Genomic DNA, 24,221 nt, shown 5'->3' with positions numbered 1-24,221 from the left:
CCTGCCAGCATCCTCTCTGGTCTGGCTGCAGGAGCCTTTAAAGGTGCCTGTCAGGTGGTGCCATGACTGAGTCTGCCAGGCATGACCCCACCTGCCACAGGCACCGCCTCCAGCCTGCGAGTGACCCTGCTTCATGCATCCTCCAGTCAGAGAAATGTATGTATTAATGTATGGTGTTCTATAGCGAGGAGTTGGCCCAGGGGCATTAGAGTGCTTTATAGGAAGGCAGGACATATCTTCATGGTAACACACATCATCAGAGATGAACCAACTAGCAACTGAAGAACAAAAGCAACAGGCAGGGCCCGATTCACAGGACTAACTTACGACAAAATCCTAAACTTACTACCATTTTGATATTCACAGAAGGCACTTATTCATTCTGGTATTCACAGAAGGCACTTACTCATTTCGGTATTCACAGAAGTTAGGAGTCCTAACTTCAGGACTCCTAAACTGAGAAAAATCCGAATTTTAAGACTTTCAGTATTCACAGAAGGCATTTAGGAGTCCTAAAGTTAGGAGTCCTAACTTCTGTGAATACCGAAATGAGTAAGTGCCTTCTGTGAATACCAAAATGGTAGTAAGTTTAGGATTTTGGGCTAGATGTAGGTAATTCCTATTTACCACTTCTTAAATACAGAATTTTACCGATTCGGTATTTAAGAAGTGGTAAATATGAAGGGGGGAGATGTAGGTATTTCCAGATGTGTAAATACCGAATCTTTAAGATTCGGTATTTACCGAATCTGGAAATACCAAATCGGTATTTCCTATTGATTCCTATGGGCTTTGAAGCCCATAGGAATCAATGGGCAATACCGATTCTGTAATTACAGAATCGGTAAATACCGAATTTCACAAGGGTGCAGGGGGTGTCACTTTGACACCCTCTAGCACCCCAAAACAGGTTCGGGTGCCATGTGGCAGGCATACCTGCCCTAAGGGCAGGTCTGCCTGTCATATGGCACAGGTGTGCATGCACGCATGTGCATGCACACCTGAATCGGTATTTTACCATCAAATTGAATTTGATGGTAAAATACCGATTCTGTAAGGCTTGTGGGACTCAGAAGAGTCCCACCTACATCTCAAATTTACCGATCGGTAAATTTACCGATTCTGCCCCCTACATCTCAAAATCCATTTACCGGTCGGTAACGGCCGAAATCGGCCGTTACCGACCGGTAAAAGCCTACCTACATCTGGCCCTTTGTCTTAAGTTAGTTCTGTGAATCGGGCCCGATGTTCGGATCCGTACATGAGCATCAGCAGTAAAGTAGCAATTGAGAAAACAATCACCATTGAAGGAACACCAGGGAACAAGAGAACAGAGTGCGTCAGCTCAGCAGGTCTGATCGGGTCAGCCAAGGAGATGTCACGAGCCTCGTTTTAAACAAAACTTTGGGCATCTCTGTGCGTTTGCGCGGTACCACTCCACGTCATTAACTCTGCATCCCGGCCTCTGTGGTTAAGCAGTTCATCAGCTGGTAAAACATCTGTTCTGCATCTGCATACGCTTCCCAGCGTGAAATCCTGTTGCAAACATATCAGGAGAGTGGATCGCACTCGGCGGATCGCGTCGGGCTTGGTTGGGTTCCAGTAACTTGAAAAATGGAAGAAAAAAAATTATTTACACGTGACAGCGATTGAAAAATGGTAAACTTCACAACAAAGTTAAAATCAGAAAGTGTAGTTAACATTGCATACCAAAATACAATACTTTCAATACCCTTAGTAAAAAAACACTTTTTTGTGGCGTCTTCGCCTTTTACCATATTTTTATAATCACTGCTCAAAATAGCAAAGAAAAATCAATTGCACTCATACAAACTTTCTTTTCCTTTTGTCAATCTTAAGAGGTCTGATAAGCCAATCAAACAGCAGCAGCACCGCCCTCAGCAATGCACTTTAGGTCTTGCAGCATCCTCCCTTCCTCGAAGAGACCTATTGTTAGTTTCCTTCCTGGCCTCCAAATAATATTAATAATAATAATACACATTTGTAAAGTGCGAACCATCACCCGCTAGGGTCTCTAGGCGCTGGGGGCCGTTGGGAAGATTAAGCAAGCTATTGCCCAGAGTCACATGATGCTGGGCTGACCTGACGCTGGTGCCGGGGATCGAACCATGAGACCCAGATTCCGGAGTCAGTCGCCCTGGCCGCGCGCCACACGTCTCCCACCACGGCGCCACACCTCTCCCAGCTTGTCCAGTCTCATCTTGCAAGAGACTAAACACAACCCCAGGGACGCTGAAAGTACAGATGTTGGGGCTCATTTATGAAAACTGTCACATCGCTGCGTAAAAACAGCGTTGCGTCACTTTTCATTGCGCCCTCCTTGCGACATGATGGATGCGCCAAATTTACTGTATGACGCATCATGTCGCAAGGAGTTACAGAATCGTCAGTATTTCTGAAGTATCTGTAGACGCAAACGTGATACATTGCAGGGATGTGTCACAAAACTGACGCAACTCTAGCAATGGGTCATTACACGTAAGGGGCAAGCCACGTGTGAAAGGGCCTGCGTCAGTCTTACGTCTGCTGTGAGGCAACAGCAGATTGGAACAACTTGAGAGCAGATTCCTAGATTGGGACCTTTTGAGCTGGAAACGGAGAGTAGTCACAGATGGTCAGAGCAGAATCTGTGGTTTGAAAGAGTATTCACCAGAAGGGAAGGGCATTACTCACAGGTTCTTGTGCATTTTGCCACATAAAGCTTCGCCTCACATTCATGAATAACCTTTAGATTCATCTGGGGGCAGTCGTCGTAGGCATCAGAGCCATCAGTCAAATCTAAACATCAGAGACACACCTTGTGATGATCTGTCACAGAGGCCTGTTTGTGGCAGTCCATACAAGGCTCATACTCTATAGGTTTAGGGGTGACATGTTCCTTTATACGCTGGAAGAATTTTGAACAAAAATCACTTTGCAAAGTGAAGTAAAAAGAGTAGGGGAGGTCCGGCACTGCGTTTGAAGGTGCTGTAAGAAAGGAACTGATGTCAGCATGCACAGTTGGCACCTATATCTGGCTCCGTTAATAACTTCTGGAGCAGAACAACGTCAGGGCAGAGCCATTCAGTGCCACTTTCCACGCACACGAGCACTGCTTTTTAAGTTTCTGGATCCAGTCTGGTGCCTGGGAATGTTCACAAAGTAAGGAATCTGTTAGAAGTATCCATAGGAGAAACTTAAGACCAGATGTAAAAATATAGCATTGTGCAAGTCCCAAATTGCGCTCAATTGCAAGTCACAATTTGCGACTCGCAAAATGCTATGTACAACGGTGTCAGAGACACTGTTTGCCATTCCCAATGGGGTTACAAATTTTATGCCTCATCAATATTCATGAGGCACTCACAATTTGCGGCCCCATTGGGAATGGCTGGCGCTCCCAGGGATGGTGGCCTGCTGGGGTCAGCAGACCGCCATGTCTGGGACTGCTTTTAAACAAAGCAGATTTGTTTTTTAAAATGCTGTTCTTTTTCCTTAAAGGAAAACGGGATGCATTTCAAAAAATGAAAATGAAACATTTTTGTTTCATTTTTTAAGGGCAGGCAGTGGTCCCTGGGACCACTGCCTGTTCCTAAAAAAATATTTTCCTGTGCATTCACAAAGGAGAAGGGGTTTCCTGGGGACCCCTTCCCGTTTGCGAATGGGTTACCACCCTCTTGAAGAAGGCGGTAAAATGCCAGTGTTTTGTGACCGCAATTGCGATTGCAAAACATTCTTACATAGGATAGCGAGTCGCTATTAGGAAGGGACCCCTTGGAACGCCCATTCCTATTTATTTATTTATTTTGTGTTTAATATAGCGCAAACTTGACCCGTTAGGGTATCAGAGCGCTTTACAGGAAAACAAAGCATTGCATAGACAGGCTTAGCATCACCAGATAAAGGATTGGGTAGAAGGGGGGGGGGCAGGATACATCCGTGAGAGAGGGCACGTATTTACTGATTACATTCACAGTTATTAAAAGCGAGACAATAGATTTACAGGTTACATTTACAATTAGTCAATGTTTTGGCATCCTTTTTGAAGCGTACCAGAGAGGGGATTCTTCTGATGGCAGGTGGGAGAGAGTTTCATATTCTTGGAGTAGCCCCGGAGAAGTCCCGATTGTAAGTTCTTTTCCTCCGAAAGCGTGCAGGTTGGAGCAGGAGGTCTCTGGCCGACTGGGAGTTTCTGATTCTTCCGGAGTTCACAAGTAAATAGCAAGTTGCAGAAAATTTTGACTTGCTAGATAGGGTTTGTACGTGGCCCTATTCTATCTTATTTGCATGCACAAACGAGTCGCAAACCCGTTTGCGCATGCAAAATAGGGTCGTACATCAGGCCCTTAGTACTAAAACTGTGATTCTGTAAACCCCTATTCAAAATCTGCACTTTAGAGCTTGAAACTCGATTTAACTCAACACTGTAAAGATAAATTCTGAAAATGCAGCCATCCTGGGCACCCTGTCTCAGAGGATGTGCACACAGCTCTTAGGGAGGGTCAGCCCCCTCCTCACCCTGTGATGTCCATACTAGCTCCATCAACCCCCCTGGTCTAACAGGTAGATTCATCAAGCTTAAATCAGCTCGTAAAGGGGCAGATTCTCAGAATCTGGCCCTTTGCGAGCGGTATTTTTGCATTTGGGATGCATCATCCCAAATGCAAAAATCGCTAATAAAGAATTCGCTAAATTGCGATTCTTTGCATTTAAGGAATCTCAAATTGAGATTCCTTAAATGCAATGCATGAAAGTGAGAAAAATAGCGAATTCGCTATTAGGGCACGCAAATTACCATGAAGTACAACTTCGTGGTAATTTGCAAAAACTTTGAAAAATGCACTAAAGTGCATTTTTCAAAGTTCCATGTTGCGCACACACATGCCCTAAGGGCATGTGTGTGCGCAACATATGTGCACAGATCAATTTCAGGGGTGCAACAGATTGTCCTTTGGACACCCCTGCACCCTTGAACTCGCAATCTCAATTTGCGAATTGCTAATTGAGATTAGCAAATTGAGATTGTCTTCCCATTCATTCCTATGGGCCTCTAGGCCCATAGGAATGAATGGGGAGATATTCCTTAATTGCGACTCGCAATTTGAGAGTCGCAATTAAGGAATTATTAGAAATCGCTATTTTGTTCGTGATTTCTTGATGAATAGCATTTTGCGATTCCTTAATAGCGAATCACTATATTTCGCTATTAAGGAATCACAAAATGTGTTCTTGATGAATCTGGGAGCTAGTCCCAGCCCCGCTTCAGGCCCCGAAGGCCTGGTTCCTCTCCAGCTCTGGCCTGCTCGTTGCCTCTTTCCTTCCTGTTTTTGAGTTTTAAGAGCCCTTCACTGGTGCAACAGGTGCAGTGGCACCGGCGCCCTCTGAGCGGGGCGTGCAGAGCTGCACCGAATCAAAGCTGGCATCTCTTTAACTAGAATAATGTATCGATTTATTGCAAAAACTTCATTAAAACCATCTCCATCTGCGCCCCCTCGATATGTGCGGCTCAGCGCCTCCGCACAGACCTGTAATTCACCGCACATTGATCACAGCCCTGAATAATGTATACAAAGCTGAATCCAGGATTGATGACCCGTCTGAGTATACCGCACAATAAAACCACGATTACAAATACAATGGCGGGTAATTAAACCCGGCTCTAATCTCTGCTTTCGGAGGCGCTGCCGAGGTCTGATTGGAGTCGTGTTCCTTTGTCGTTTTAACTTACAGCTTAATTTAATTACGAACCCTTTTTGAAGCTCAGACAGAGTGCAGTGCGCCAGGAAGGTAATGTACAGGAGCAGACAAAGCGGATCAAACCCCAAGTGCTTAAAAAGCACAAAGGCTGCTTCTTTCACGAGGCACTAGCCATTTGGAGGATAATGTGTAGAGTAGTTACAGGATTCGGCAATCACGGGCATTAGTGAGTGGTATTTATTTTTGTCACATGTCTGACTTGTTAAATGATGTTAATGTTAATGTTAAATGAACTTGTAACGCGCACGGCTGCCCCAGCCAAGGGGCGTCCCGGCGCTAGCTGCATGAAGATGTACAGGTAGGGGGTGTTTGTGCTGTCATAGTGGGGCAATTGTACATTAACAGAAGAGGTAGGTTTTTATAGCTTTCCTAAAGGGTAGTAGCTCCTCAATTCTTCGAATTTGAATAGGAAGTTCATTCCAGAGTCTTGCAGCGAGGTATCTAAATGACCGACCGCCCATTCTTGCTAATTTGAAGCGGGGCACTACTGCCAAGTTCTGTCCTTCTGAACGCAGCGTGCGTCGGGGGACGTACGATGTGAGAAGTGGACATAGCATGGGGGGCCGGGCAGTTTTGAGGATTTTAAATGCAAGACAGAGGGTTTTATAGTGAATCCTTTTTTCCACGGGGAGACAGTGGAGTTTCGTGAGGACAGTGGACACTGACTTATAACGTGGGAGACCAGTTAGCGCTCTGGCAGCAGCGTTCTGAACTCTCTGGAGTCTAGCTTTCTCTGCTACGTTTGCCCCTATCAAGAGGGAGCTGGCGTAGTCAAGTCTTGACAAGATTGCTGACTGCACCACCATTTGGAGGGTTTGGTGGTCAAAATTTTTTAAAATCGGTCTAAGATTACGTAAAATACCAAAGCAGGTAGCTGCCACCTTTTTGGTATGATGGGTAAAGGTCAGGGCAGCGTCCACCCAGACTCCAAGGTTTCTTACATGGTCTTTGCACTCAGGAGGTTGGCCGAGTGTTTCTGGCCACCAGTTGTTTCCCCAGGCAGTTGTTTCTTTACCCACTAGTAACACCTCCGTTTTACCGGCGTTTAGCTGGAGATAGTTCGCCGTCATCCAGCTGGTGATGTCAATAAGCGTCCGTTTGAAATTTTGTGCACTGAGACCGCCTTCGTTGTCCAGTGCCACCACCAGCTGGGTGCCGTCGGCGTAAGACACTAGTGAGAGACCATGCCTACTAGCTATTTCTGCCAGGGGTTGAACGTAGACATTGAACAGGGTAGGGCTCAAAGCTGACCCCTGGGGCACACCCTGTTCAATGGGGTACTCTTTAGATAGAAAAGGAGGGGTGGAGACTCTGAAGGATCTGCCTGAAAGGAAAGCTTTAAACCACTTGAGAGCCTGCCCTGTTATCCCTTCCCCTCCAACCTCGACAGCAAAATCTCAGGTGACACCGTATCGAAGGCAGCACTGAGATCTAAAAGAATCAGTGCTGCCATCCCTCCAGAGTCTAATATGGTACGGAGATGTTCTTTCACACTTAGAAGAGCTGTCTCAGTGCTGTGGCCAGCGCGGAAACCATGTTGGGACCTATCCAGAATGGAGTTGGATATCACATAGTTGGTCAGGATGGAATTGACATGGGCTTCCTCTACTTTTGCTGGCCAGGGGAGGAGTGATATAGGTCTAAGGTTTTCGGGTAGGGTAGGGTCTAGCGTGGGTTTTTTTATGATGGTAGTCACCCAGGCTTGCTTCCATCTTGTGGGTATAATGGCCGTGGAGAAGAACAGTTTTCTCATGTCTCTAAGCGGGCCCAGGACCGTCCAGGCTGATTCTCTAAATTGCTCCGGCTTCAGTGGATCTGCAGGTGAACCTGACTTGATTTTATTGCAGAGTTTAAGGAAATCTTCTTGGCTGAGTGCTGAGATATCAGAAAGGTTGGGCCTATTCAGGACAGCTGAAGGAATGAGGTGAGGATTCACTGGAAAGGTACTGTAAATTTTCTTGATTTTATCGATGAAAAAAGACGCCATGTTGTCACAAAATGCGGAAGATATACTGGAGTTGTTTATCGATTTCTTGGCACTGAGCTCTTTCAGTATCCTAAAAATGGTTTGAGAAGCATTGTCACTATTCTTAATTTCAGTGGTGTAAAACTCAGTTCGAGTCCTACAAATATTGCGATGGTAGCTTTTTTGTGATTGGATATAGAGGGCTTTGAGTGTCGGATCATAGTCTCTCCTCCATCTTCGTTCAGCTTTTTTGCATTCTTTTTTTTGCAAGGAGAGCGCTTCGTTGAACCAGGGGCTGGATTCATGGGTGCGTGCCTTGATCCATTTAGCTGGTATCAGGGAGTCTAAGGCTGATCCACTCACAAAACTGATCGTAATTTTGGTCAGGGTCCTTGCTCGGTTGAGGGGAATTCATTATAAGGAGTGCATGGAAGTCTTCAAGCTGAAGCTTCCTCCATGGTCTTTTCAGGACTTGCTGGGTGGGTTTTGAGTTGGAGTCAATACTAAGAGGAATGGTCATTATCACCAAACAGTGGTCAGACCAGACTATGGGGATAGGGGGTTCAACACTAACGTTGCTTAAATTCGAAAAGATGGGATCTAAAAGATGCCCACCGCTGTGTGTAGGGCCACTCCCAAGTTGGCAGAGCTGGAAGGCATCAAGGTCGGCTAGCAAGGTGTTGATCTTGGTATCAGAAGTGAGATCAAAATGAATGTCAGGTCTCCTATGATGGTAAAGTTAGCGGTTTCGGTGATCAGAGAGCATATATGCTCTAGGAGCGAGATAGTGAAACTTGTGCTTGCTCCCGGGGGCCTGTATATCAAAAGACCTACGAGGCTAAGTTGAGAGTTGGTCTTAATGTTGAATCGTGCAAATTCACTATCCTTGATTCCTACGCTCGATAGGTGGCAGATAACCATTATTGCTATCCCCCCTGCCCTGGAGTGCCTATTCAGCGTATAGGCGGTATACCCCGTAGGGGTGGCGAGATTGATAACTGAATTCATATCGTCTTGGAGCCAAGTCTCTGTCAGAAATAGAATATCTAGTGAGTAGTTGGAAAGTAGCTCATGAATTTCCGAGTAGTGTTTCTGCATAGATCTGACATTCAGCTGGCCCACTCTAATTTGTTGGGGCATGACTTTATTAAGGGACGGTAGTCGGGAAGGACTCGGGAGGGTAAAGCCACAAGGGCATGAGGAATGACTTCTCCTACATGAGGGATTGAATTTGGCACATTCGCTGTCCGAGCTTTTTAGTGATAGTATAAATTGCCTAGAATAAGATATCACATACACAACAAATATTTGGTGGAGGGTCTCAGGGCGGGTTTAACGACCAACCAGGTACATGCCCCAAACAATACTATCACAACACAAAATACCTGGGGGTCAAGAAATAAAAGTCAATCAGAAAGGATCTCAACACCGATACTACACCAATAACACCCGTGAGAACATTGTGCATGTTAAAGGTGCCGGCCGGATCAAGGCTCAAGAGCATATGGAGAAAATGATTCCCATCAGAAGCCACACTGTACCGCCCTCTTTCTCATCATTTGGGTTCTCCTTACCCAGGAGACAATAACGGCTGGTCAGATGTAACCGTAGCCGATAAATGTGATAAGTGGGAGGTATGTTGTGCAAAAAATTAAAGAGGCTCCTGAATAAAGCAGTGTATGGTGATAATAGTGAAAAGTGAAAGGTAGTCGTAAAATTAGGTGAATTGGGTAGAGAAACAGGATTTATTAGTATCTCCCAATCCCTAAGGTTAAAAAGCAAGTGTAAGTGCGGGTTTGAAATAATAACCGTACTTGATAGTGGTCAACATGTTTCTGCATGTAACTAGAACAAAGTTTCCAATGCATTCATCAGGACCTTTGATGGTTAACACTACTGCTTGTAATAAAATATGAAAAAATATCACCTGAAAGTCCCAGGTGTGTACTCAACCGTATACTGTTATTGCGTTGCATCAGACGGTATTGGATCCAAACAAAAAGACAAAGACACAAAAACAACAAGAAACATGAATAAATCATATTCTCAGGTTTTTTTTTGCAGTACAAACCCCGTGTGATGGAAACCCATTCACAACTATTCGAACATAACGTTCCAAATGACACTTACCCATAAGTGTTGGTTGAGAGGCTTCACCCCACCTGGCTGCAGCTCAGGTTGAAGGAGCACCGCTCTAAAAACAATATTATTTTGCTTTTAGAATTGATAAAACACCAATGTGAAGAAAATTAGAAAGCAAGGTTTAGGCAGAGGTAAAGTATGGTTATTTTGTTACTCCATCGCTATTTTCGTGGGTGCCCCACTATCACAATCACCCAGCACTCGTACCAGAATGGAATATTCCGCTGAAGTAACCATCTAAGCGGAAACAGATGGCAAATTTCAAATGCAGGGAGCGAGTGCGCTTTCAAAGGTTAACACAGCTATTTGCAGCGCCTGTAGCTTCTGATTCTTCAAACGCGTGTTGTTAACTTTGCTTAATGCGCGTTTGAAAAGTTTAATGCGCGTTTGAAGAGTAAGGTGCGCTAACTCAATTGCGCAACAATAACCATAAGGCAAATTGTAAATGCAGGGGGCTCTCAGAGGTTAGCACAGTTCTTTAGAGCGCGTATAGCTTCAGATCTTTTAGACGCGTTTTGGTGACTTTTCTGGATGCGCGTTTGCAATGTGAAGCGCGCTGTCAAGTCAAAGCGGGACGCCCGCCGTAATACACGGAACGAGGCAGTTACCGCTCTCTATCATACGCGAGTTTGGAAACAAGCAGGCATACCCGAGTCTGTAAACAGGCCGACCGGGCGGCCGCTTACCTTTCCGTCGGTGTCTCCGGGCAGTCGTCTGTACTGTCTGGGGGGGCACCGACGATCGGAAAGAACAGATGTTTGTATCTTCGGATCACGTGATTGGAAAGCAGTCACGTGATGCCGGGAATGCTGGGACAAGTAGTTCCAACTGCGTTTTCAGCAAAATTCATGTATATTATTTGATAAATACATATCTAGATGTGCAGCAGTAAATTGTAGAATTACACAAATACATTACTAGGCCCTCCGATTAAAGAAGATATTTACAAGTGATCTTAAGTAGAATTGGTTTATTGAGCAAAGGACTTAAAGTACATTGTATGTTCACTCAGATAAATCACCAAGCCCTTGGACACAAAAGAGATTTACAAACTGCAATAGCAGCAACTTAATTTACCAGATAACATGTCCGTGCCCATTACGATATGTCGGGATGACGACTAGGAAGATAAGGACACGCATACAAGAGCACAAAAGTACTGTGCGTTGCCGTAAACAAGCCACCCGTCTTACGGCACATTTCCTGGAGAAAGGGCATGGCCCGGATGATTTTTGTTGGACAGTCTTGGAACAACCTCACATTCCGGAGTCCTGCACTGACATCAGTCGCTTCCTGTTCAAAATAGAACAAAAATGGGTCTACCGATTGAACTGCGATAAGGAGGGTTTGAACGAGCCAATACCCTGGAGCTCCCTCTAATCCTCGTAATGACTATCAGTACCACTTTAAATGAATCTTACACCATTAAATAGACTCTTGTTCTATTTCAGTTCTCTTGTCTCAAAATATATATAAAATCTATATATTCTTCAATTAGAGGGCTTGGTGATTTATCTGAGTGAACATACAATGTACTTTAAGTCCTTTGCTCAATAAACCAATTCTACTTAAGATCACTTGTAAATATCTTCTTTAATCGGAGGGCCTAGTAATGTATTTGTGTAATTCTACAATTTACTGCTGCACATCTAGATATGTATTTATCAAATAATATACATGAATTTTGCTGAAAACGCAGTTGGAACAACTTGTCCCAGCATTCCCGGCATCACGTGACTGCTTTCCAATCACGTGATCCGAAGATACAAACATCTGTTCTTTCCGATCGTCGGTGCCCCCCCAGACAGTACAGACGACTGCCCGGAGACACCGACGGAAAGGTAAGCGGCCGCCCGGTCGGCCTGTTTACAGACTCGGGTATGCCTGCTTGTTTCCAAACTCGCGTATGATAGAGAGCGGTACCTGCCTCGTTCCGTGTATTACGGCGGGCGTCCCGCTTTGACTTGACAGCGCGCTTCACATTGCAAACGCGCATCCAGAAAAGTCACCAAAACGCGTCTAAAAGATCTGAAGCTATACGCGCTCTAAAGAACTGTGCTAACCTCTGAGAGCCCCCTGCATTTACAATTTGCTTTATGGTTATTGTTGCGCAATTGAGTTAGCGCACCTTACTCTTCAAACGCACATTAAACTTTTCAAACGCGCATTAAGCAAAGTTAACAACACGCGTTTGAAGAATCAGAAGCTACAGGCGCTGCAAATAGCTGTGTTAACCTTTGAAAGCGCACTCGCTCCCTGCATTTGAAATTTGCCATCTGTTTCCGCTTAGATGGTTACTTCAGCGGAATATTCCATTCTGGTACGAGTGCTGGGTGATTGTGATAGTGGGGCACCCACGAAAATAGCGATGGAGTAACAAAATAACCATACTTTACCTCTGCCTAAACCTTGCTTTCTAATTTTCTTCCCATTGGTGTTTTATCAATTCTAAAAGCAAAATAATATTGTTTTTAGAGCGGTGCTCCTTCAACCTGAGCTGCAGCCAGGTGGGGTGAAGCCTCTCAACCAACACTTATGGGTGAGTGTCATTTGGAACGTTATGTTCGAATAGTTGTGAATGGGTTTCCATCACACGGGGTTTGTACTGCAAAAAAACCCCTGAGAATATGATTTATTCATGTTTCTTGTTGTTTTTGTGTCTTTGTCTTTTTGTTTGGATCCAATACCGTCTGATGCAACGCAATAACAGTATACGGTTGAGTACACACCTGGGACTTTCAGGTGATATTTTTTCATATTTTATTACAAGCAGTAGTGTTAACCATCAAAGGTCCTGATGAATGCATTGGAAACTTTGTTCTAGTTACATGCAGAAACATGTTGACCACTATCAAGTACGGTTATTATTTCAAACCCGCACTTACACTTGCTTTTTAACCTTAGGGATTGGGAGATACTAATAAATCCTGTTTCTCTACCCAATTCACCTAATTTTACGACTACCTTTCACTTTTCACTATTATCACCATACACTGCTTTATTCAGGAGCCTCTTTAATTTTTTGCACAACATACCTCCCACTTATCACATTTATCGGCTACGGTTACATCTGACCAGCCGTTATTGTCTCCTGGGTAAGGAGAACCCAAATGATGAGAAAGAGGGCGGTACAGTGTGGCTTCTGATGGGAATCATTTTCTCCATATGCTCTTGAGCCTTGATCCGGCCGGCACCTTTAACATGCACAATGTTCTCACGGGTGTTATTGGTGTAGTATCGGTGCTGCCTATGGAGACCCAGAAGACCGTAGTCAATGCATTGATTACATCTAGGCTTGATTACGGTAACATCTTATACCTGGGCTCCAATCTAGCTGTGATCAGGCGGCTCCAACTGGTCCAAAATTCCGCTGCCAGGCTGCTTTGTAAGATCCCCAGGACAGCCAGGATTTCAAAGCACCTAAAGGATCTTCACTGGCTCAGGGTTGAGAACCGGGTTCGGTTTAAAGCATTGACCTATATGTTTAGGATCAAGGCAGGGACTGCACCAAAGTATTTGCAGAATTTGGTTAGGCCTTACATCCCTGGACGAAACCTCCGTTCTTCAAATGGAGCCAACTTTGTGGTTCCCAGATTTAAACTGGCCCGGATGGGGGGAAAGTCGTTCTCCCATTTGGGACCAGTCCTATGGAACTCCTTGTCTTTGGCCCTGCGTAAGGAGGAAAATTTTGCCAGTTTCAAGAAAGGTGTAAAAACCTGGCTTTTTAACAAATAATAGCAGGCTTTCAAATGGGGTGTTTTTCTGCGTTTTTTGGTTGCTTTTCTCAGCTCTTACATCTGTTGCGCCGGGAAACCCTTTGTGGGTATCTGCGCGCATTATAAGTGTAAAAAATAAATAAATAAAATAAATAAATAAATCGGTGTTGAGATCCTTTCTGATTGACTTTTATTTCTTGACCCCCAGGTATTTTGTGTTGTGATAGAATAAGATATCACCTCTTAACCCCTTAACTGCTAATTCATTTCAAGACTTCAAAGAAACTCAGCACAAAGGGTACAGCACCGTGGTGGGGGCTTTCTGAACATTAACTGGCCTGCCCTCTGCTGTTGTTTTTGTATCCAACGAAGATGCCAGATTTAATTCCTGGTGGGGGTAATACCCCTAAATGAAGAACAGAGTTGTTGGCTTTTGTCTTCAGCAGAAAAGAGAGCTGTGCATATTTAAATGTCCTACTTTCAAAGCTCTCTACAGCTCTCCTCAGAATGTTCCTTTTCCTTGGCTTTGTGCCTTGAAGTTTTAAGATACACACAGGATACAGCACTAATGTACAACACTGTTCTGCGGGGCAATGTTTACATGGAGTGGCTTTTGTGACCCTATAATAGGAAAAAAAAAAGACTTGAAGCCCTGAAATCGACTTTAACAACTACTGAGATGCACAGAAAGTGGACTCGTTGTTTACTGAGTGCAATGTTGCATCTGTGTGCACACAGTGTTCTGCTCTTTGAAGTAGAAAGGATGGTGGTAAACAAAATACAGTTCCACCGACTCCATACATGACAAAAACTTTGGGGCATATTATCAAGCAGGGCGATAGGCAATTATCGCCACTTTAGCGGCCGTTTTCGGCGGCTAAGCGGCGATAATTCTATCGCTCTATTAGCAAGCTGTCGATAACAGCAGTTAGCGACAGCTTTTAGGCGATAGCGAGCGGTTTGGGGCCCGCTTTGCATGTCAGCGATATTTATCGCTAATGACATGCAAAGTGGGCATACCCAACCTGTTAGAGACTGAAAGCCATCGCTATCGCCTATTAGCAAGGCAGGCGTAGCGATGGAAATATTCCCGCTATCGCCAAAAAATAACGCCTGCTCTGACCAGTTCTTAGCCATGTTATCCAATGGGAAGTGGATAACATGGCTAAGAGCATTTTGTCGCTAATGCGTGAATATCGCTGTATTCTCTGCGATATTCAATCTATCGCCGGAAAATGTATCGCTTTGGAGATAAACATTGCTAATAGTACGTTATCTCAGCGATAATTTCCGGCGATGCTTAGCGATAAAAAATTTGTTGCTAAGCCTAGTTAGCGATAAATATCACTAATCGTTGGTAATATGCCCCTCTGACTTTCTGTTGCTGCATAATTTAGCCAGTCTCACCACATAATGTAATCTTCCACTGTATTAAATTCTAGTGTTTAGGGGTCGGTGTAAAGGTCTCTTCCACTACCAATCTGAGTCGAGTACATTATCTGACTTGGTTATTGTACACACAGGGCCACCTTCGCTTCAAGTATGCCTGAGGGCACAGGGTTGTGCAGTGATGCTGGAACAAATTTTCGAGTGGGGTTGCTGGCCATCGAAATCACATTACCTCAGCACCTTTGGCCTAGTTCACAACATACATTTTTGTAAATGTAAATGTAAATGTATAGGCATTTATATAGCGCACTACTTACCCGTAGGGTCCCAAGGCGCTTCGACCGCTGCGAAACCCTTCCTGGCTTCCCTGAGAGATGGTCCCTTAATGGGTATCTCCAGGGTGAGACCAGGCATCCCCGGCGGTCTGGTGGGGCCGTTAGTGAAGATGAGGCAAGCTAATGCCCAGAGTTGCCGAGTGTGAACGCTGATCAGAGTGGGCACCGAGGCGAGAGAATTATCGAGTCCGCTGACCCTGGTCCAGAAACCTGCCGCGCCGGGAATCGAACCCTGGTCCCGGGCCGTCCTCTGCTCTCGGGTCTGCCGCCTCTAACCAGTGAGCCACACTACTTCACTTTTTGCGTATGTTATTTATTTATTTTTTTGCTGGAGTAGAGCATTAACACTCTGCTGTCCTGGCGGAGCACTCCGCATATAAAAAGACAGCGCATATATATCTATTCATGTGCAGAGTTCTCTGCCCTGATTACGGAGGGCCCGATTCACAAAGGTAAACTGAGATGAAAGTCTAACTTTAGGACTTTCGGTATTCACAAAGGGCATTTACGTGTAGGAAAGTTAGACTTTTGTCTCAGTTAAACTTAAGTTTTGGTTTTAAGTTTAACTGAGACCAAAAAGTGAAACTTAAGACCATGGGGAGAGGAGTTGGTCTACAGCTGGATTGCTAAAACGTCATCGGAATTCCTACCCCTTTTCTCAACCACTCTGCAAAGGGGCCTCTTCGCGCACTACTGATTGGGGGATGAAGTCCCCTTGGCTGTTTTGGGTTGTTGGGGGCCAAGAACTACTGCTATTGTTGCCACTAGTAAGTCCCCCACAACAGTATTGCTGAGAGGCCATTGGAGGCCCGCCCTCTTTCTCAACCACTCTGTAAAGGGGCCTCCTGGTGCACTACTGGTTGGGGACGAATTCCTCTTGGCTGCTGAGGGTCGTAGAGGGCCAAGAACCCCAATTGTTGCCACAAGTAAAACCCCCACAGGGGACTGCTGAGACTAAGGTTGAACGCTCTGGTAAACTCTGCTCCGCCGATAGGTTGACAGAGTTTTTGCCGAACTCCACGTTCCAAGTGGAGCGCGGAGTGACAAATCTCTGCAAACTAAGCCGGCGAAGTGTAGCTTACCTCCCACCCCTAATTAGAGACCAAGCTTAACTGGAATTTCTATTACAGAAAGGGACTTCTTTGTCCAGAAAGTATATACATTATATCACGTTTGTAGTTATAAAAGCTATTAACACCTTTTGCACAGTGAATCAAGTGCAAGAGGTGGAAAAAAATGAGGATTCTGGTGGGATTCTTAGATTTGTGGAGTATCAATTTGTTAAAAAAAAGTTTACAAGATGGCCCCAGATTAAACAAATGGAATCTAACCAGGCCGTGTTGTAGGGGTAATGAAAGTAGGCCAGGGTTAAATTTCCATTGCTTTGGCAGAAACTTGCATAATTCCCTGAACATTGTGTGCCGCTTGTTATTAAAAAGTCTTGAAATATGACAAAATACGACATGACAAAATGTTAGCACATGATCGCAGGAACAACAGGAATGCCCAACACGTGATTGGCTGTCATTCGAGGCTCTTGTTTATTTATTGAGAGTGGGAGGAACTCATGGAGTTTCACTCCACAGAACTCAGTCGAGTTAAAGAAAAACTGCAAGATTTAACGGAATTCTGCCAAATGGTGGAAAATATGCAGCTCGCACTGCAATTTTGCGCCAGCAGCATAACCAGTGCTGAAAACCTGCACACACAGCACTATGCATTGCGCAAGAGTGCTCGGACTGCCAAGTTGATTTTGCTGCCGCTCGAGTAGAAAATCTACTTGAGCGGCAGTAAATCTACTCGAACGGCATCTTCTGACCTTGACGGTTTGTGAACATCTGCGACCGCCTGCATTAGAAAGTCATGCTAGTGGATGTCAAATCTCACTCATGCTCACGCTCCCCAGCTTGCATATTATTGAGCCTCATGGGAAAAGAATTCCGCCGCACTGCGATTGGCAGAATTTGGCCAGAACTTCATGGTAAAGAATAACACACAGTTGCCAAAATTCCGCCAATTCCACAGGCGGGACAGAACATTCTGCTCACCCCTAGTTTTTATGCTATTTTTGTTGGTGAGAAATGTGTCCTCGCATCAGGTCATTTAGCAGAAATAAATAGCTCCAAATTCTGGGTTTGCATTTTGCATATTTTTTATGGAATTTCTCAGAATTGTGCACAACATTAGTTTCCCTGGGGAAGCAAAATATTTGCCTTTGGAGCTACTAATTAAACAAAGAATCTTTAAGGGTGTTGGAAGGGAAATAAAAAATCTTTCTTGGATACATTTGATTGAACCAGAACATGGAACTGAGGGGCTTATTTTCAAGCCCTGTGCACCAGCGGAACATCACTTTTTGTGATGTTCCGATGGCGCAAAGGGCTTAGCCAGTATTCACAAGGCCACGTAAAGCCACTCTGCTCGGTTTTCTCATGGGCTTGTAGATATGGAGAGAGGCAACACAGCACAAGTTGGTACGTTGCCTCCAACTACGATGGGGAGGCATACCGTGGGTGCTATGATGAGTGTTCCTACGTAACACCCATGACAATTGACACATTTCCAGATTTACAACAAGCTATAAACCTGAGAATGCATCAAAAGCCTACACCTCCCCAGGGGCAGCATAGGGGAGGCGTAACAAGGAGAAAGAGGAAAACACCTCCATGTATTGTTTTTGTGCAGGAATGGGATGTATGACATTACAACGCATGTTTTTACATCGCATGCTTTTACAACGCGGTTTTTACAACGCATGCCTTTACAACGCATAGTGCTTAGGGGTGCTGGATAGTGAATAGTTTAATTTACTATTCCAACTCCAGTCCCCGTGGATAGTAGGGAAGGTGTTGGATAGTAAATTAAAACTATTCCCTATCCTAGAGCGCCCCCAGCGCAATGCATTGTAATGGTTTGCGTTGTAAAAGTTGCGTCGTAAAGGCACTGCGTGGTAAAAGTTGCGTTGTAAATGATGTTTCCCGCAGGAATGTGTACCTTCCTTAACAAATACAATTATCCTTACAAGGTGGACACCCTTGCACCTGCGTTGGCGCGTGGCAGCCATTAGAGCGCCAGCACCATAACAGAAGCTAGGAATGCGCGGTTGCTCATAGATACAGTGCATCCCGGCCCTTTTCTTTTGACTTGGGCGGGGCTAAAAGTTTGCAAATGAGACCCTGAATCCGAATATTTGATGAGTCCCCAGAGCACCCCCCCACCTTCAGAGAGCACTTGTTCTAAATAACCTTAATATTTCTTTCGCAAGTTAATATGGCAACAAGGTGACTTATCTTCAAGTTCAAATCCTCGGCTGTTTACCTTTCTATGGAAGTAACTGATGACATTATAATACGTTTTGAAAAACGGAGGTACTTTATATGTTAATGGAATCACGTCAGACTCATATCAAATCAGCAGCCCCCGCGCACCCACCCCAACACCCCCCGCGAGCGCTGGAAGCGTCATTTCCCTGATATGTTTTTCGCTGCTGTTGTCAAAAATTAATTCTAATGTAGCCTGGCAGCTTTGCTTTGTGTAATTGGATTCTGCTCTCTCATACCTGGCCTGGTAAACACAGCGGCTTCCAGTACCGTGTATGTATAGGAGCAGGGGAGGGTAGGAGTGGTAGGATAGTGGAGGAGAAGGACTGTGCAGATGGGAGAGAGATACAGAGAGAGAGTAGTGGGCAGCAGTGTGAGACGGATGGCACAGGAAAGCTGATCCATGGTGGAGATATTAGAACCAGGAGGAGCAGAGGGCTGAGCAGTGCCCTAGAAACCATCTCTGCAGCAAGCAAGGTGGATTGAGTTGAGGTATGGGCAGTTCTATAAAGCACCATACAATGGCACATACCTAGGTGCACATACAAGTAGCTGTCATATTAATTCTGTAGGAATGTCCCACTGAGATACTACTGCAAATACCTGACCCCCCAAGGCTCCGCCACGCACACAAAAACACAGACTGCGCTGCTCTCTGCATCAGCAAGATGAGTGGTGCCAGCTCGCTTGGCAACGAGACCTGTGGTGTTGGAAGGGTCTTAGATAGTTTGGGCAGGGTTGGTGACTGAGACTTCTATTGGTGGCATGGGCTTAGCTGGTTTGACCAGGACTAGTGACCTGTGGTGTTGACGGGGTCTTAGATGTTTTGGCCATGCTCATTGCTGGTGTGGCCAGGGCTGGTGACCTGTAGTCCTAGCAGGGGGTCTTAGCTGGTTTGGCCAGGGATGGTGACATGTGATGGTGGCAGGGTCTTAGTTTGTTTGGGTAGGGCTGGTGACAGACCTGTGGTGTTGGCTGGGTCCTAGCTGGTTTGGCCTGGACTGTTAACAGAGACCTGTAGTGTTGGTACGGTCTTAGCTGGTTTAGCCAAGAAAGGTGACCTCTGGTGTTGGCAGGGTCTTAGGTTGTTTAGACGGGCTGACCACTGAGATGGCTCAGCTAGTTTGGCCAGGGCTTGTGACTGAGACCTGTGGTATTGGTAGGGGCTTAGCTGGTTTGGCCAGGGCTGGTAACCTCTGGTAGTTGGGTCTTAGCTGGTTTGGATAGGGCTGGTGACCTGTGGTGTTGGCAGGGTCTTAGATTGTCTAGACAGGACTGAGACCTGTGGTGTTGGCAGGGGCTTAGCTGGTTTGGGCAGGGCTGGTGTCCTGTGGTGTGGTCAGTGTCTTTGTTGGCTTAGTCAAAGCTGATGGCCTGTGGTACTGTCAGGGCCTTAGATTGTGTAGAGCGGACTGAGACCTGTGGTGTTGGCATAGGCTTAGCTGGTTTGGGCAGGAGGGCTGGTGTCCTGTGGTGTGGGCAGTGTCTTAGCTGGCTTAGTCAAAGCTGATGGCCTATTGTGTTGTAAGGGCCTTAGATTGTGTAAAGAAGACTGAGACCTGTGGTGTTGGCAGGGGCTTAGCTGGTTTGGGCAGGGCTGGTGTCCTGTGGTGTGGTCAGTGTCTTAGCTGGCTTGGCCAAGACAGGTGACCTGTGGTGTTGGCAGGGTCTTAGGTTATTTAGACAGGGTTGATGACTGAGATCCGAGCTGATGACTAGGAAGCCTTAGCTGGTTTGGTCTGGACCAGAGATGGAGATATGTGGTGTTGGCATGGGCTTAGATGGTTTGGGAAAGGCTGGTGAACTCTGGTGTTAGTAGGGTCTTAGGTTGTTTGTACAGGGGTGGTGACAGACATGTGGTGCTAGCAGGGTCTTAGCTGGTTTGGCCAGGATTGGTGACAGAGACCTGTGGTGTTGGCAGGGTCTTAGCTGGTTTGGCCAAAGCTTGTGATCTGTGGTGTTGTCTGTGTCTTCGATTGTGAAGATAGAACTGAGACCACTGGTGCTGGCAGGGACTTAGCAGGGTTGGGCAGGGCTGGTATCCTGTGGAGTGGGAAGTGCCTTAGCTGGTTGGCCAGGGTTGGTGACTGATACCTCTATTGTTGGCAGTAGCTTAGCCAGGGCTGATGACAGAGACCTGTAATGTTGGCAAGGCCTTAGCTGGTTGTGCCAGGGATGGAGACCTGTGGTGTTGGCAGTGTCCTACCTGGTTGCCAGGGCTGGTGACATGTGGTGTTGGCAGGGTTTTAGCTGGTTTGGACAGGACAGGCGACATTTGTGTTGGCAGAGGCTTAGGTTGCTTAGCCAGGGTCTTAGCCGGTTTGTCTAGGGCTGGTGACAAGGGCCTGTGGTATTGGTATGGTCTTAGCTGGTTTGACCACAGCTGGAGACCTGTGGTGTTGGCAGGGTCTTAGCTAGTTTGGCCAGGGCTGATGACAGAGACCTGTGTTGTTGGCAGGATCTTATCTGGTTTGTCCAGGGTCTTAGCTGGCTTGGCCTGGACTTGTAACAAGGGGCTGTGGTATTGGCAGGATCTTAGGTGGTTTGGCTGGGTTGATGACAGAGACTTGTGGTGTTGTCAGGGTCTTAGCTGGTTTGGCCAGGACAGGTGACCTGTGGTGTTGGCAGGGTGTTAGCTGATTTGGCCATGACAGGTGACCTCTTGTGTTGGCTGGGGCTTAGGTTGTTTGGCCAGGGTCTTAGCTGGTTTGCCCAGGGCTGGTTACAGGGGCATGTGGTGTAGGTACAGTCTTAGCTGCTTTGGCCTTGGTTGGTGACCTCTGGTGTTAGCAGGTCTTAGGTTGTTTGGATAGGGCTGGTGACAGAGACCTTTGGTGTTGGCTGGGCCTTAGCTGATGTGACCTGGACTGGTAACAGGGGCTGTGGTGTTGACAGGGTCCTAACTGGTTTGGCCGGGTTGGTGATAGGAGCTGTGGTGTTGGTAGGGTCTTAGCTGGTTTGCCAGGGCTGATGACCTGTGGTGTTAGCAGGGTCTTAGCTAGTTTGGCCATGGGGTCACAGAGACCTGTGGTGTTGACAGGGTCATTGGCACTGCAGGGAGCTGAAGTGAGCTCAGCTCGTACAGTTGTGCACCCTGATTGTGTGTTTTGGGCAAAAACCTGTGATGTTGAGAGGACAGAGCGCTCGGCTGTTGCTTCGGGTGGGTTGGTGGGTCAAGTTTAACTGTACAGCTACTCAAACGTTTCTTTCCTCTGCTCATATAGCTGAGTACATTACCCAAGCCCTATATTGGGCAGATCACCTGGGGCAGTACATACTGTGGGGAATGTCTACTTCATGTGCCTGCCTGCTGGAAGACAGGCTTCTGGGAGCCCCAGCAGCTTGTGGTAGTACACAGTGCATCCGGGAGCTGAACAAAAACAGGGCCCGAGGGCTCTAGAAAGTGGGTGGGTCTTTCCATAGATTATGTACAGTTATGAGACCCAAGAGGAAGGAAGCCAGGTTTATAACATCCTGTCCACACTAATACTGGGAAAGGCGAGCAGGTTTTTTTGTAACCAATATTCTGAAGACTATTTTATAGAATATGCTTAACTGAAGCATTCCATTTAATTTACAGAAAACTATTCACTTGAAAGTAATTGCAAAGCATTTTCCTCTGTTACAAACCAATTAATCGAAATTCAATCCTTTAGTCTTTTGGTGCCTTGCAGACACCTGGAGGGCAAATGTTTAAAAGATAATTGCTGAGCGGTGTAAATGATACTGCAAATGGAAATGTTAAAGTACATTCTTTAGAAAATAGCAGCCATAATTGAAACCCAGAGACAGTCTTCCTGTGCACGAAAGAGCTTGTTCGCTCTTGTACTGTGGGTCTGCCTGGGTCTTCTATTTCATATGAATATGGATCTTAAACAGATGATACATGTTAGCAGGGACTTCTGTGTGGGGTGGGTCTGGATGGATGGGTTGGGGAGACTAGTGGAGGGAATGGGAAGAAGGCTCCTTGACAGAGAATGAGGTTGGCGGAAGATTGAGGCCTGTCTGCTGTTGCACCCAAAGCCAAAAGTGACTTTACTGGCCCCTATTGACACTTCCACCTTTCATTAACCCCACAGCCCCACAAACAGAAGGGCATCCCGGTACCGCGGACATTTTCCCATCACTCACCCAACTTCTCCAGGTAGCCTTGGACCTGCGGCTCAAGGGACTGGCAGCAGGTTCATTCACCCACCCCCCTTCACTCCACCACCCAAGTCCAGACTTCATGGGTCCTCTGTCAGAAGACACCAGGAGCCCATGGGCATTCATGCCCTGACCCACCCTCCTCAAGGTAGTGCTCTCAGGTCTTCAGGCCATTGGCCGTGCAAAGGGTCCCAGTCATCTCCCCCACCACCTTCAGTCCCACCGACTGGAGTGCACCAGAGGCCAATGGGGATTCATCCACCCAAATCAGCTAGCCTCTGGCCTGCCATCAACAGGCCCCCAATCAAGCCCCATCACTCATTCACACCCACAAGCACACCCCAGCAGGGAAGCCAAGGACCTGCAGCAGACTCACCCCCTTGTTCACTCTGCACCTCCAGTCAACCTCGGTTTCACCCCCTCCAAAGTCCACACACTGGACCACTGGCAGCAGGGTCCTCAGGCATCTGCAGGAATTCTGGCCCAGACCCAACCACCTCCTTGTAGTTTTGAGGCTGTTGCCAATGGGGCACATATGGCTTCCCAGTTGCCCTCACCATCAGGCCCACTGACAGCAGGGCACAAGGGGGATAGCGGGCTTTCTTCCTTCCCTGTTCCCCTCAGGATATCTAGGGGGCACAGGTATGTGACAGGCCTGAAGTCACACCCATCCAACCCCCCCAACCAAAATCCAAACATCAAAGGCTCACCAGCATCAGAAGAACCCAGAGTCCATCAGCATTCTTCTCCCGACTCTCCCTTGCCAAGGCAGTCTCAGCCCGCTGACCATGGGGTATGCAGAAGGTCCCTGGTACTCCCTGACCACTTGTGGTGACCCTACCCCCCATGTGATTAAAAACAAAACATGTTCTTGTGTGGTTCCACAGGGGTCAGTGGTTTCTCCTTTACTTTTCAATCTACATTTAGGTCTGAAAGCTGACTTAGGGGCAGATATAGTAAGAAGTCATGCAAAGCAACACAGCAGGACAATGTGCCGTGCTGCGTTGCATGACAAGGAGAGAGTAAAGATGTGACATATCTATGAAGAAACAGCGCATTTGTACTCTCTCCCCACACTGGCGTGCTGTGTGCGGCATAGCGCCAACCCAGGCAACCTTATGCAGAGTGCAACACATTCCTCCTTGTTACGCCTCAGTTGAGAAAGCATACCATTTTGATGCAATCCCAGGTTTCCTGACCTTAGGATTGTGTCAAAACCCATGGGTGGATGCATGGGAACACTCATTGCTCTGTTGCAAGGATTATATGTGGTCTCTATTTTAATTAGTCTTTTTAGCTTAGCATCTTTTTGAGATGATGGTTTTCATAGACACGATAAAATGCCATGTATAGGTTTATTTTCCACCCTGGAGCCAATTCCAAAATTGCTCCCAGTTCACCTAAAATTCTCCAGGTCATCAGAGACACAATAGATCAAGGCCTTCGGGGA

This window comes from Lissotriton helveticus, chromosome 11 (genome assembly GCF_964261635.1).
Source record: "Lissotriton helveticus chromosome 11, aLisHel1.1, whole genome shotgun sequence".
In the NCBI taxonomy this organism is placed as follows: Eukaryota; Metazoa; Chordata; class Amphibia; order Caudata; family Salamandridae; genus Lissotriton; species Lissotriton helveticus.
Note: the sequence above shows the minus strand (reverse complement) of the source record.